The sequence below is a fragment of the Kogia breviceps genome, chromosome X (genome assembly GCF_026419965.1).
Source record: "Kogia breviceps isolate mKogBre1 chromosome X, mKogBre1 haplotype 1, whole genome shotgun sequence".
NCBI lineage: Eukaryota > Metazoa > Chordata > Mammalia > Artiodactyla > Physeteridae > Kogia > Kogia breviceps.
Window position 1 is genome coordinate 107,982,459 of NC_081330.1, and position 16,284 is coordinate 107,998,742.

Genomic DNA, 16,284 nt, shown 5'->3' on the forward strand with positions numbered 1-16,284 from the left:
GAAAACATATGTCCACACAAAGACTTGTACGAAAATGTTCATAGCATTATTCATAATAGCCAAAAATAGAAACAATGCAAATATCTATCAACTAGTGAATGGATAAAAAAAACTGTGATATATTCATAGAATACTATTCAGCAATAAAAAGGAATGCCCTTTTGGTACATGCAACGATATGGATGAATGTCAAAATAATCATGTTGAATGAAAGAAACAGACAAAACAAAAGCATATACTGTATGACTCCATTTACATACAATTCTAGAAAATGAAAATTATTAACACAGAAAGCTGATCAGCGGTTGTTTAGGGATGGGGAGGAGCCAGAGGGAGGGATTACAAAAGGGCAGGAGACAACTTTTGGAGGTGATGGCTATGCTCAATCTTGACTACGGTGATAGTTTTAAGGGTATACACGTATGTCAAAATTCATCAAGTAGTACACTTTAAATAGGCACAGTTTATTATATGTCAATTATACTACAATAAAACGCTGGTGTGATATCATCTCACACCAGTCAGAATGGCCATCATCAAAAAGTCTACACACAATAAATGCTGGAGAGAATGTGGAAAAAGGGGACCCTCCTACACTGTTGGTGGGAATGTAAATTGGTACAGCCACTATGGAGAACAGTATGGAGGTTCCTTAAAAAACTACAAATAGAGCTACCATATGATCCAGCAATCCCACTCCTGGGCATATATCTGGAGAAAACCATACTTCAAAAAGATACATGCATCCCAATGTTCATAGCAGCACTATTTACAAAAGCCAAAACATGGGAACAACCTAAATGTCCATCAACAGATGAATGGATAAAGAAGATGTGTTATATATATACAATGGACTATTACTCACCACTAAAAAAATGAAATAATGACATTTGCAGCAACGTGGATGGACCTGGAGATTATCGTACTAAGTGAAGTAAGTCAGACAGAGAAAGACAAATAGCATATGATATCACATATGCAGAATCTAAAAAAAAAAAAAATGATACAAATGAACTTATTTATAAAACAGAAACAGACTCACAGACATAGAAAACGAACTTATGGTTACCAGGGGGGAAAGGGGGGGAGGAGGGATAATTGGGAGTTTTGGGGATTGACATATACACACTGCTATATTTTAAAATAAATAACCAACAAGGACCCACTGTATAGCACAGGGAACTCTGCTCAATATTCTGTAATAAACTAAACGGGAAAAGAATTGAAAAAGAATCGATACATGTATATGTGTAACTGAATCACTTTCCTGTATACCTGAAACTAACACAACATTGTTCATCAACTATACTCCAATGTTAAATAAAAATTAGGGACTTCCCTGGCAGTCCAGTGATTAAGACTTCACCTTCCAATGCAGGGGGTGCAGGTTCGATCCCTGGTCAGGAGCTAAGATCCCACATGCCTCGGGGCCAAAAAACCAAAACATAAAACAGAAGCAATATTGTAACAAATTCAATAAAAACTTTTTTAAAATCTAAAAATAAATAAATAAATTAAATTAAATTAAAATTTAAAAATGAAAAAGAATAGCCATGAGCCGATGATTGTTATAGCTGAGTGATGGGAACTTCATTAGATTCTATCTTACCAATGGAGGCTGGGGTATTTAAGGAAAAGAATTTTTTAAACTCATTTTGAAACAAATGGACAATAAATTCAAAGACCATATTTTGGGAGTGTTTCTTTTGTTTCTATAAAATGGCAGATAAAGTTTCCAGTTATAGATACTTGGGTTCCCAAAAAACATTACGATACATCCATAAGAGTATTAATGTAAACATGAGTAAATAAAACATTTCTGCCGGACTTCCCTGGTGGCGCAGTGGTTGGGAGTCCGCCTGCCGATGCAGGGGACGCGGGCTCGTGCCCCGGTCCGGGAAGATCCCACGTGCCGCGGAGCGGCTGGGCCCGTGAGCCATGGCCGCTGAGCCTGCGCGTCCGGAGCCTGTGCTCCGCAACGGGAGAGGCTACAGCAGTGAGAGGCCCGCGTACCGCAAAAAAAGAAAAAAAAAAAATTCTGCCCCCATATCAATCATGAGTTTACATTAAATAAATAAACAGGTACAGTTTATTATATGTCAATTATAGTACAACAAAAGTCATTTTTCAGAAAAGGCTAATCAGGATCTTCTGTGCTCCTTTCCCCCCGATCTTAGACTTTTCCTGTACCCAGCCTGACTTCCCATGGGTAACGCCCACATCTTTGTCAGAAGGCTGCCTCAGGGTGCCAAAACCCACACTGCCCTACAAACTGGGTGGAAGTGCCTAGGAGTCAACATTTCCCACCTCTCCTGCCCCTCTGCCCTCACTCCCCTGGCCAGCCTTTAATGACTGACAGGTAGAGGGGCATGAACGCCCAGCTCCCTCTCCTCTTGGCCGGGATCATTCTGAGGTGAATATTTAATACTGGTGGGACTAAGTTCCAGTTGTTCCTGCTGGTAGCTGGACTAATAATGGACCCATCGTGGGCTGTCTTTACTTCCCTGTATCACGTCTCCACTCCCCTACCCGTCCACGCACCCAAATAAACTATATGCACTCCAATCCTTGTGCCAAGGTCAGCTTCTAGGGGAGCCCAATTCAAACAAGGTCAAAGCTCTGGTGAAGATTTTCCCCTAGAAGTTGGAAGCAGAGATTGGTTTGAGGATCTGAGTTCTAAGGCACTACCCCTCAAACCCCCTTGGCATTTAAGTACAGTTCCTAAAGCTAACATCTGGCACAAAGTATGGATGCATAATAAAAAAACAAAGCATTAAAGGCAGATCAGCATGATTTCTCTTACACTATTGGAAGACAACACTGGAAGAGATGGAGAAAATGCAAGAGGAACCACTGGTTTAAAAGATCAAGATATTTGTGTAGATTGGGTTTGGAAAAAATAAAAGATAATTGGCTCTCCAATTCCTTTGCCCTTACCAGTATCTGCAGCTAAAACACTTGTTCTTATCAGGCACCTCAACTCAGCCAGAAACTGTTCCATGTGCGGGCACGTGGCACTGAAGATGACAAATGAGAACTGTGCTCTCATAGAACACCTATTCTAACAAGCGGAGACAGACAGTAAACATAATAAATAAACACAAAAATATCAGAGAGTAATCAATTATCTACACAGAATTAACATTGGGTGAGATGAAGGTGAGTGCGATGGTGTGGCTGCTTTAGAGTTGAGAGTGTGGTAGGTGAGATCGCTGTTCCACAGATAACTCCCTCCATGGGAGGAGGACTTTCCCTTCCCCCTGAGGTTTGGCCACGTGAATTAATTTGGACCCTAGACTGAGATGCAGAGCAGGACTGCCACAATCATCTCATGGGCCTGTGGATATGAGATGAATGTTTGTTGGTTTGAGCCACTGAACGCTGAGGTGGTTTGTTATGAAATATTATGATAGCAACAGGTGACAGATCTCCATAAGTCAGGGAAGTCTCTCGGAGGGGGTGATACTTAAGCTGAGATCTGAATGATAAGAAGCCAGTCGCTGCCGTGATGATCATTCCAGGCAGAGAGAATGTCCAACATGCGTAAAAAGATGCAAAGGTGGGAACTGGCTAGGCACGTGCAGGGAACTGAAAGACGGCCCGTGAGGCTGGACGATGTGAGGGGCTGAGTGGGAGAGGGGTGTGAGAAGAGACTGAAGGGGAATCAAGCAAAGGCCAGTATTTAGAGGGTTTTGCAAACTCGAATAAGGAGTTCGCGTTTCACCCTAAGTACAGCGGAAAGCCCCAGGAGGATTTAAGCAATGTAGTGACACGATCACATTGATTTTTAAAAGATGACTCTGACTGCTGTGTGGAGAAGAGATTAAATGAGGGACATGCATACTGTTCTGCTATACCAGGATGCACTCCCAGAATCTTTCTCAACACAGTTCCCGAACTACTTGACAGAGTTAGCGCAGTGGTTGAGAGCCCACCTGCCGATGCAGGGGATGCGGGTTCGTGCCCCGGTCCGGGAGGATCCCACGTGCCGCGGAGCGGCTGGGCCCGTGAGCCATGGCCGCTGAGCCTGCGCGTCCGGAGCCTGTGCTCCGCAACGGGAGAGGCCACAGCAGTGAGAGGCCCGCGTACCGCAAAAAAAAAAAAAAAAAAAAGAGAGAGAGAGAGAGAGAAAACAGAGGTAACCTGAAAGAAATTAAGAGGTGGAGAAAGAGGAGCAGTGCTCTTTCTTCAGCTGAGATTTGACAAGCGTTAGTAGCCAGAGCCGCTGCATGCAGCATACTGGGAAGAGAAGAGCCTCACTTCAGGGATGGGGCTGTCCTAGCACGTTACAAAAGCCTTCCTCGGCTGAGCAGATGATGCTAAGGAGCACAGCCCAGCAGTCTAAGGGTCCTCCCCGTGCACACATAAGCAGTCATGATCCACCAGCTACCCATCCCCAGAATTCACTCTACTTCCAGGTTGCAAGTTGTGAGAGATATAGGCACAGCGGCTGTGGGCTCAATGTGCCAGTGACCTCTGTGCTAGAGAACTTAGGAAATATAACTACGGAAATCATTCAGAGTGTGCCCCTAATACTTCCAGCTCTCTATTTTCCAGGTACGTGGTAAGGTGGCATTTCTCTGTCCTCTTTGAAGTCAGAGCAGGTGATTTTTTGCGGCCAGTGAAATGTAAGCAGAAGTGACATGTGTCACTTCCCGGTGGAAGCTTTAAGAGCCAGTGTGCAATTTGCCCTGTTTTCTCCCCACTGCTCCAGTGATCACGGAAGTACGTGTTGAGATGCGGCCTCTGTCAATCTCATTCTGGTGAGGCAATAATGAACAGGGCCTTCTGTCGATGCATGGCGGATGGCTAGTATAAGCAAGACCCTGTGTTTTCATGACCCTGAGAGTAGGAGCCTCCTTAAATTTTGTGCCCTGGGCACTCACTAGCCTCACTGGTCCGGAGGAAGAATTAAACTCTCACTGTGTTAAGACACAGAGATTTGGGGGAGGGGCTTATCTGTTACTGAAGCACTCAGTAGCCTATTCTGACTGATAAAACACCCCCTGCGCTGGACTGCAAAGAGGAGCGTAGATAAGACTCCAGTATTGGGCCTGAGCTTTCCATGACCTGGAGACTCCACCTCTGAAATCACTTCTGTTTTTATTCATAAGGAAGCCATGACAGTTAGGAAAATAAAATCATATTAAGTAATCAAATTAAGCGAACTTACAGATATTCCTGTTAAGTGACAGGCATGGCCAGAATCAAAAAAAAGAGCAAGCTAACAACACAAGTGTCCCAGGGTAGGGTGACTGTACATAAATAGAAAGTAAGAGGGTAAATAGGCTGGTCAAGATTCAGATCAAATGCCTACTCTGCTCTTCTCAGGGCCCATTAAAAGTAGTTAAATTTCATTTATAACAGGCACGCATATCTGTCACAAATTACCTGCTGGGGTCAAATCAAGCTCTCCATGTACATGGTAATGGGTATAAGCAGCTCTGTCAACATAACCCAGAAAGCCCGTCAGACTCCTTATCTCAGTGCTTTAGATACCTGCCTAAAAGTATTCCATTCGTCTTCAAAATAATCACCTAGTTAAGTACTTTGTGGTCTACAGTTGGATTCTTTGGAATCAGAGAACCGTGATGAGCTCTCAGACCTTTTCTAGAAAATCAAAGTAATTTCCCCTTGCTGCAAACCTTTAGCTATCTCATGTAATTAGGGTGACTGGCATATCATGCAGCCTTATGCTGGGAGTTCGCCAGGTGCTTGCAGAATAGGCCTAATAAAGCCAAGACTGAGCTGAAGCCCAGGTGGGTCAGTGAGCTTCACACAGAGAAAAACCCTTCACAGCCACAAACTACACCCACAATTGTGGTCTCAAGACAAATTCTGTCAAATTAGCCACAAAGGAGCCTGGATAAGCATGTCTATAGCTCTCCACAACCCATCACTGCTAATGGAAAAATGAGTCCTAACACTCCTCTTCCTGGTTACATCATCTCTCTGGGGTTCTCCCTACTCACACGCCGTCTTTCAGACACACTCTTCCCTAAACTATCACTACTTTAGAACAGAAGAAATACCTACTAAAGAGCTTCAGGTCCTGGACGCTTTTTATCAAAGCTATCATGTTAATTGAGCCCCTTCCCCTGAGCTCTGAAGCCAGTAGTCACTGTCTGACAGGGCCCCTTCTCCTGATGTCCCAGAACTCCCAGGGCTCAATTAAAACACAGGTCATCACCTTCTTCCCCTAGCTGCTTGGCCTCCTGCATGGCCAGGCTTGAGAATGGTGAATCAAAGCCTGAAATCTGGGAGTCCTAGATTCCTCTCTTTCCCTCATTACCCAACACCCATCTTCAAATTCTAGTGCTCTTCCACCTCCCTGACATTTGCCCCCCATCCTTCCTGTCCATTTTCCTTGCCACTGCCCTCCTCTACCCAGAAGTTTCCGGGCTGTTTGTTCTCCTTCTCTGCAATCTCATGCCCTCCCGCAATCTACCTCTCACCCATGCCAGAGAAACCTGTCTAAAGACAAAAATCTGATTTTGACAGTCCTCTGTTGTGAAAAGTCTCAAGTATCCCATTAGGTAGAGAATAAATCCCAGAGCCGGGCTGCTGGATTTCCAGATTCCTCTCAAAATACTTGTGGTCTCCCCCTGGCATTCCCACATCATCCATCACAATCTGCTAGCAGTTGTCTGTACGTGTCACATACTTTCACACCTCCATGCTTTTCCTCCTGTGGGGTCACTAACTGGAAAGCCCTTCCCTTCAAGTCCTACCTGGGAAATTTCTACTCATCAGCTCGAATGTCAACTCTCTGAGGGCATTCCTCAGCTTCTTTCAGCCTTTTCCTTCCTCTGTGGACCCACTGTTCTGGTAAAACTTTCTGACCCTGTGTTTCAGTTACCTTCTGCTGCAAATCAACCCCCTCCCCCTGCAAAACACAGTGGATTAAAACCACCACCATTTTCTTATGGTTCATAATTCTCAGTGTGAACTGGCTCAGCTCAATAGTTATTCTGTTCTTTGTGATGTCAGCTAGGCTGCGATCATCTAGAATATTTCAAACAGCTCACTCACATGACCTGAGACTAATACAACATCGTAACTCTACTATATTCCAACATAAAATAAAAATAAAAAATAAAATAAAATGGCTCACTCCCATGGCTCACACTTGGTGTTGGCTGTTGTCTGGGAACTCAGCCTCTTTTCCCCTCTTTCACGTGGTTCGATCTTCTCACAGCATGCTGGCTAAATTCAGAGGGAAGAGAGTGTCCCAAGAGCAAAACTTCCAAGTGAAAGGAAGAAAAGTCTGCCCATCCTCTCTGAAGTCCCAGAATGCCATTTCCATCACATTGGTCAAGGCAGTCACTGGGTGGGAAAGATAAGTGCCAACTCTTTGAACGAGGAAGAGGGTGCTCAAACAGGGAGGGGGAGGAACCGTTGGGGCCGTCTTTGAAACTAGTTACCCACCCTGCTGGTGTGTATTCAGACTATCCTGAACATTCTAAATGCCTCTTGAGGATAAGCACTGTGTTTTAATCATCTCTTTACCCACAGCTCTTAGCATAGATCCTAGAACATGGTACTCAGATACTTGATAATGTGTTTGCTGACTCTATCAATCCAATTAAATCCTTAAATCAGCCCATCGTTTCGGAGCTCCTGTTCTGTGCTATTCGGTCTTGTTGAGTGTTGCGGAGTCGAAGAAAGGGTGTTTGCCCTCCAGAAGCTTATGAGTCAGGGACAACATTGCACCAAAGGGACATAACAGAAAAGGAGATGATTAATAGGTCGAGGCAATTACTAACAAGCCATCACTGGACAATCCATGACTGATTTCCAAGCTAACTGTGTGGGCGTTAATCCCTATAGATCTTCGAGGAGGCTGTGTTCACGTCATAGAGAAGAGGTTTTAGGTAAGAGATGGGGTTGCATCTGAATCTGAATGTCAAGCTAGGACTGGGATGGGAAAGAAATATGACCATGGTGGAACACTAGAAGCAATTATGTGGAGATGGGATCACACAAGTTGCATTACTTAGCATGCTTACACACACAAACACACATACACACGCAATTGTACATTTTTTTTTTCAATAGGATCCTTGCTATAAGCACACTCTAATAAGTAAGAAAGTAAATAACAGTGGTCAAAAATGTGAGTTCTAGGGCTTCCCTGGTGGCGCAGTGGTTGAGAGTCCGCCTGCCGATGCAAAGGACGCGGGTTCGTGCCCTGGTCCGGGAAGATCCCACATGCCGCAGAGCAGCTGGGCCCGTGAGCCATGGCCGCTGAGCCTGTGCTCCGCAACGAGACAGGCCACAACAGAGAGAGGCCCACGTACAGCCAAAAAAAAAATGTGAGTTCTAAATAACTTTAAAATATAACTAGGAGAAACAGATAAAACATGCACGGCATAGATTAGATTGCTCACTAAATATCACATTTTCCCAGCCTCTCCTGAAGTTGGTTTAGGCTGAAGTGAATATGACTTCTGGTCCAAGGCAAGAAAGAGCTCGTGGGAGGTCTCCATGCATCCTGTTTCCCTTCTGTGTAGTTGGAAGTAAAGAATTCTGAGATGGTAGAACTGCAGGATGGAATTTAGCCTGCATCTGTAAGTTAACCATCCCTGGAGAGCCATGAAAGAGTCACTTCACCTATCTCAGACTGCGATGTGGCCAAGAGATATTGTCTTCAGCCATTGAGAAATTTCAGTTTTATTTGTTACTGCAGCGTAGCTTACCCTATTCTATTATACCTAGTGTTCTCACTGAAGGAACTGCAACATCACATTATAAAAATTATTCATCCTCTATTTAGAAAAGACAGCAAGCAAAGAAAACTTTTAAAATCTACTTTTGGCTATCTACAATAGAGAGGTACGCCTTCCTGCCTAGGAGCAAGTGATTAGGAGGTATCTAATTAAACAGTCAGCATCTACACCCCTTGCGTACATTGACTGGACTCACTTATGCATTGCTGTGCAGAACAGTCTGCAATAGCTCTAATCAGTGGCAGTAGAAGGTGAGCAAGGGAAGACAAAGGTTATCTGAAATAAACATATAATTCTCAAACCTTATTAAGTCAACATCTCCCCCAACCAGACTTTTTAACATGGCTACTAACAAGTAGAAAATGACTCTCCTGCTTCCTCTTCCCAGTTCCTCATCTAATTACATGAGCGATAACCAAAGGACCAATCACCTAAGAAGGGAGCCAGAGGCCAGAGAAATCCACAAGCTAGAAAACTGGAGCCAGAATCTTGGGCGGCAGCTCCACCTGGACCATTATTTTATTGCCTGAGACTGTCCTAGATGAGACACTTTATTTTTTCTATCAGCTCCATTTATTCTCTGGCTTGAAGGAACGTCCAGCTGCATACTGGTTTCTGGGTCCTCATGAGTTTCTTAGGCTGTGCATTAAACTTGAGACAAAGAACACTTGTTTTTTTGGAATAAGCTCCTCGAAGGGGGCAGTGTTCGCAAAAGGCCCATTCTGAGAATGGTCCTACTTGATCTAGAGCGCGAGGGATATACAAGAGTAATAGAATTGACTCTTAATTATCGGCCCTGAAGAGAGGAAGCCAAGGGAATAAATATCCCAACCTCACTCTCCTCTTGCCCTCCCATCTCCTGCCAGTGCCTCCCACTGGCTGAACCGAATCAGAAGCCAGAGGGGCCCATGGATGCAGTCCACACAACTCCCCCTCCCAGGAATCAGAGTAAGATGGAGAAGGACAGAGAATAGTCCTGGAGAGGCGAATGGAGAATATCCAGCACAATGATGAAAACCGAAAGGTTACAACCTTAGAGAAAAGTCATCTTTAGCTGAATTAGTATCAGTCGTCAACTTACACACACCAGTATATACAATGGGCATGCTTAAATTTAGAGGACTTTCCTTTGCCCAACATAGTGATTCTCCTTTCTTTCCCCCAAGGCAGAACAGTGAGGAAGCAGAGACTGGAAGGAGCTTTCTCCTCTTCAGACTATAATTGATGTGGCTGTCGGACATGTCTCATTAGCACCCAACCAAGTAGCAGCCACCACACAACTTTCTTATGGCCTTTGTGCTAAAAAGATGCCCTTTAGTGGAGCCAACCCGGATGCATTAGAACTTCCCTGTCTCTGATCACCAGCTGGAAGAGCCTTCCCTGGAAGGTGGAGCCCATGGCCCAGTCCTGAATACTCCACACCCTCAGTATCTGGGGGTCCCAACACCCCCTTTCAGGAGTACGATTCAGCACAAAAGTGCTGATGAAGGAAGCCTTTCTCCTGGCTCCAAAGGTTCATGTTTCTACCTCATTCCAGGGTTAATTTTACCCAGATCATGCATCTCAACCTGTCAGAATCCCATGCGAGTCAGTCAACCGTCCACTCCTCAAATCTCTGCTGACTGCCTTCCATGCCTGGAAGCTCTCACCAATGCCCTGGTTCTTAACTGCTTCTGGTTCTCCATGGGTCTTTACTGGCCATGGCTACTTCCCTGCTATCCCTAGCACGCCCTGAGCCAGCCTCACCCTACAGTGTACAGTGTCCTGCTAATGAGGTCCCTCCTGTGACTTGCTCTCTAAATGCCTCCTTCCTCCCCGGGTTTGCATTGGTTCCCTGCTTCCCCAGAGTCCCCCCTGCCTCCTTCTCCTCAGAGATGCTATCCTTCCGGTCTACATCCCCATCAGAAATTCTATGCCTTTAGATCCCCAAACTTTTCTGGAATCATATATCTGATGAGCAGCCCATAAAAGTGCTTAATGTACTAAGCCAACTCCTGTGAGCTTTGACTGTGTTCTTAGAGGGGGTAGGGATGAGAATGAGAAATGTTTTAACATTTTTATAAAGTAAAATAAAATCATGGCTCTCATGTAAATATAAAATAAAAACATGTCAAAGATTTTAACTCATTAATTAATGAGGAAACCAGTAAGATGTTACACATCATTCAAAGGAAAACTCATAGAGCCATACATATACAAGCAGGCAATAAGTAATGTTGGGATGAATGCACAAACAGATGCAAAATTCGTCCAAAATAAGTTACATTCCACCAGACACAATTCATTTGCATTTCTGTGAACAAGAATAATTTGCATTATTATTAGTTTTCTATAATTTAGAGTTATAAAATAGCTCAAAATCAATGAAAGGTGGAGATAACCACGAAGGGTACTCTAAAAAGGATACCCAGTAAACCTTTTCTTTGCCAATTTTAAAATCTTTCACCATTTTTCCTGATAGGAGAAAGGCCTCTCCCCTTTCCCATAGGAAGCCACGTCTAACATAACTATCGGAAGCACTGTCTGTGAGTGGGAACGGGCATTTCTGCTTATGGAGACCAATATATGTGTCTTCAAATCCAAACCTCCATAAGTGCTATAGACTGAATGTTTGTGTTCCCCACCCAAAATCTGTATGTTGAAATCCTAACCCCCCAGTGTGATGGTATTAGGCGGTGGGGCCTTTGGGAGGTGAGCACATCGTGAGACTGGGGCCCTCGTAAATGGAATTAGTACCCTTATAAAAGAGACCCTGGAGAGCTCCCTCGCAGAACCTGACCACACTGGCATCCTGACCTTGAACTTCCAGCCTCCAGGTACTTTGTTACAGCAGCCTGAATAGACTAAGACAACAAAGCATGGCAGCTTCCTCCCTTTTAGAGCATTGCTATCAAGAGTGTGGTCTGGCATTACCTAAAAAGCTGGTTTAGAAATTCAAATTTTGGGATTTCCCTGGTGGCGCAGTGGTTAAGAATCCGCCTGCCAATGCAGGAGACAAGGGTTTGGGCCCTGGTCCAGGAAGATTCCACATGCCATGGAGCAACTAAGCCCGTGCACCACAACTACTGAGCCTGTGCCCTAGAGCCCACGTGCCACAACTACTGAAGCCCGCATGCCTAGAGCCTGCGCTCCCTAACAAGAGAAGCCACTGCAATGGGAAGCCCGTGCACCCCAATGAAGGGTAGCCCTCGCTCACCACAACTAGAGAAAGCCCAAGCACAGCAATGAAGACCCAACGCAGCCAAATACAAAATATTAATTAATTAATTAATTTTTTAAAAAAGATATTCAAATTTTGGCTTCCGTCTAAATCAGAATCTATATTTTAAAAGGTCCCAGACCTACATAAATGGAAAGATATCCCACGTTTATGGATCAGAAGACTTAATATTGTTAAGATATCAATACTCCCCCAAATTATCTACAGATTCAACACAATCCCTATCAATATCCCAGCAAGCTTTTTTGGGAAAAAAACTGTCAAGCTTATCCTAAAATTCATATGGAAATACAAGGGACCCAGAACAGCCAAAACAACCTTGAAAAGAAGAATAAAGTTGGATGACTCATACTTTCCTATTTCAAAACTTATTACAAAGCTACAGTAGTCAAGGCAGGGTTGTACTATTGTAAGTTTAGATATATAGATTTACAGAATAGAACTGGGAGTCCAGAAATAGGCCCATATATTTATGGCCAATTGATTTTCAACAAGTATGCCAAGACCATCCAATGGGGAAAGAATAGTCTTCTCAGCAAATGGTACTGGGATAACTGAAGACCCTCATACAACAGAATGAAGTTAGATTCCCTACCTCACATCATATACAAAAATTAATTCAAAATGGATCAGACACATAAACGTACCTAAATCTAACATCTAAAACTATAAAATTCTTAAAAGAAAACCTAGGTGTAAATCTTTGTGACCTTAAATTAGGCAATGGTTTCTTGATATGACACCAAAAGCACCAGTGACAAAAGAAAAATAAATTGTACTTCATCATAATTAAGAACTTCTGTGCTTCAAAGGAATCACCATTAAGAAAGTGAAAAGACAACCCACAGAATGGAAGAAAATATTTGTGAATCATGTATCTGGATAACGGACCTTTATCCAGAACAGATGCAGAACTCTTACAACACGACAATAAAAAGACAAACGGGGCTTCCCTGGTGGCGCAGTGGTTGAGAGTCCGCCTGCCGATGCAGGGGATACGGATTCATGCCCCGGTCCGGGAAGATCCCACGTGCCGCGGAGCGGCTGGGACCGTGAGCCACGGCCGCTGAGCCTGCGCTCCGCAACAGGAGAGGCCGCAGCAGTGAGAGGTCCGCGTACCGCAAAAAAAAAAAAAAAAAAAAAAAAAAGACAAACGATTCTATTTTTCAATGGGCAAGAGATTCGAATAGATACTTCTCTAAAGAAGACATGCAAATGGCCAATAAGTACATACAAAGGTGCTAAACATCATTAGTCATTAGGGAAATGCAAATCAAAACCACAATGCGATACCACTTACTGTCCACTAAGATGATTAAAATTTTTAAACAGACAATAACAGTGTTAGAACCTTCACATATTGCTGGTAGGAATGTAAAAATGGTGCTTTGGAAAACATCCTGGGAGTTCCTCAAAATATTAAACATAGAGCTACCATATAACCCAGCAATTCCATGCCTATGTATATTCCCAAGATAATCAAAAACATGTATACACAATAACCTGTACAAGAAGGTTCATAGCAACATTATTCATAATAGCCACAGAATGGAAACAACTCAAATGTCCATCAACTGATGAAAGGATAAATAAAATGTGATATATCCGCATAATGGAATATGATTTAGCAATAAAAAGGATAAAAGCTTTAAAACCTTATGCTAAGTAAAAGAAGGCAGATACAAAAGGCCACATACTACATGTTTGCATTTATTTGAAAAGTCCAGAACAGGCAAATCTACAGAGATAGAAAGTTGATTAGTGGTAGCCAAACCTGGGGGGAGGCAGGATGGGGAGTGAGTGCTAATGGGTAGGGAATTTCATTTTGGAGTGAGGAAAATACTCTGAGTTGTGGTAATGGTTGCACAACTCCATGAATATACAAAAAAAACAGGTAAATGTTCACTTTCCAAAGGTGAATTTTATAGTATATGAATTATACCTCAATAGGGTTATTATTATTTTTTTAACGGTCTCAAGACAGGGCAGAGTTGCCCTGGGTTTCCGGCCTCACCCAGGTTCCTAGGGAACCTAGAGCACGGTGCCCCGCCCCCTTCCGGCCACCTTCTCCCCCTTCCGGTAGTGGACCCTCCCCCCACCCTTTGTCCCCCTCCCCTTCCCTGTCCCACAATGCACTCCATTTCCGGCCCGCCCTAAAGAGGGTGCCCAGCGCCTCCGGCCGCCCTCTTCGACCACATGGGGACAATCCGACGCCGCTACCGCGGACGCCACAGCTTCGCCTTCACCTTGGCCTTCACACCAGCCATGGTGCCGGCGCTGCCTGCCACGCTGCAACGGCCGCCCTCGCAGGTGCGCCAGAACTACCACCCCGACTGCGAGGCCGCCGTCAGCAGCCATTTCACCCTGGAGCTCCACGCCTCCTTAGTGTGCCTGGCCACGGCCTTTTACCTCGACCGCGACGACATGGCCTTGAAGCACTTCACCCAGTTCTTCCTGCGCTGCTCCCACGAGCACAGCGGGCGGGCCCAGGGCCTGATGCGCCTGCAAAACCAGCGCGGGGGCCGCCTCAACTTCCAAGACATCAGGAAGCCAATCAGTGACGAGTGGAAGAGCGGCCTCAAGGCCATGAAGTGCGCCTTGTTCCTGGAGAAGTGCGTGAACTGGAGCCTGCGCCAACTGCACCAGCTGGCCACCAACAAGAGCGACCCCCACCTGCGTCACTTCCTGGCAACCCACTACCTCAGCCAGCAGGTGGCGTTCATCAGCGAGTTGGAGGGTCACGTCACCGCCCTGAGCATGTTGGGGGCCCCGGAAGTCGACCTGGCAGGGTACCTCTTTGACAAGCTCACCCTGGGCGACAGCGACAAGAAGAACTGAGCCTGGACTGGACTTCCCCAGAGCCACGGGGTGACCAGAGCCCTGGTCACCGTGCCTGCCATGCAGACGGCAATAGTGCCCTTGCAGAAGAAGTTCACTTAAGTTTTTTTCTTCCAGTTTTACCACTTCTTCCAATAAAGTCGTCTGGTTCTTAAGTCTCCCCTTGGTTCCTGTGTGCAAATCTCTCACTTTTTAAAAGACGTATCCAGGGGCTTCCCTGCGCGTCCGGAGCCTTGCTCCGCAACGGGAGAGGCCACAATGGTGAGAGGCTCACGTACCGAAAAAAAAAAAAAAAAAAAAAAAAAAAAAAACAAAAAAAAAACCCCGCGTATCCAGGAGGCTCTCCACCCACCCATGCCCCACCCACATGCAGCTCAGGATCTCCACAGAGGGAGGGAGAAAGCATTCCATGGGGCCCTGGAAAGTGCAAAATCCATCCTCCCCTTTTAAACAGTGTGTGGGGGGTGGGGTGAGATGGGTGGTCTGGGGCCCTAATGGGTGGGTGGGTGGTGTCTGCAGGTGCCTATATATGGTAAAGATATAAAAGAATATGGTCTAGAATTCATCACAGTAGTTGCCTCTGGGGAAGAACTGAAGGGAATGGGCAGGGATTAAAAGAAAGGGGGGCTTCAGCATTATCTGATGTATCTTAGTTCAATAAATTATGCAGATGTTAATGGTTGTTGATTCTCAGTAGCAAGCTGAGGGCCCTGGAAGCCAACATGTCAGAGTCTGTTGTTGACAAGCTCACCCTGGGCTAGAGTCATAATGGGGAATGAGCCTTGGGCTGTCCTCCCCATAGCCAGGGGTTGACCAACTAAAATAATAATAATGGCACTTTGCAAGTCCAAGTCCTCTTATTTACATTCTTGTATTTTATTTATATAAGAACTCAAGAAGTAAGAAGGATAGGTGTTATCAGTGAGAAAAAGGTAGGCCACACAGGTAAGAAGTAGCAACGTGGAATGTGGACATGAACATAGATTTTCTGATGCCATATTTGTGTGTGTGTGTGTGTGTGTGTGTGTGTGTGTGTGTGTGTGTGTTACCCCACAGGTTAACAATGGGTTAAGAAAGATTGTGTGGGTAGACTGGGAATCCAGCCAGATAACTAGCCTCAGAAGGGAGGGAAATCCCTGACACTCTTAAAGACAGCCCTGATCACTGCCGTCTCTCCTCTAATTACAGGTGTGCCTTCCAGCCTAGGGTGGGAAAGGCTGCTAAACCTCAGCCAACATCCTTCTCATAGGAAAGAAGTCTTCAGAATTGGGCACCGAATGCATAAGAGGTAGCAGGGCACCTGGCAGGAAGGCAGTCACCACCTATACACATGAATCCCTCTGTTCAGGTTCTCTCCCTCACACAGGCAGCAACACTGCTACCTGAGTTGGCCCTGAATACCTGCAAGACTTTGGGACTGGAAATCCCCAGAGATTGCATCTTTGCCTGTGGTGGCTTCTCTCCAGGCACAAAAGGGGAGGGGAGGGGCTGCAAAAC

At 45.0% G+C, this 16,284-nt stretch overlaps 1 pseudogene; it reads left to right on the top strand.

The window, feature by feature from the left end:
• The first annotated feature begins 14,145 nt into the window (after positions 1-14,145).
• LOC131748189 (ferritin heavy chain pseudogene) lies at positions 14,146-14,787 on the top strand (annotated as a pseudogene).
• The last annotated feature ends 1,497 nt before the right edge of the window (positions 14,788-16,284 follow it).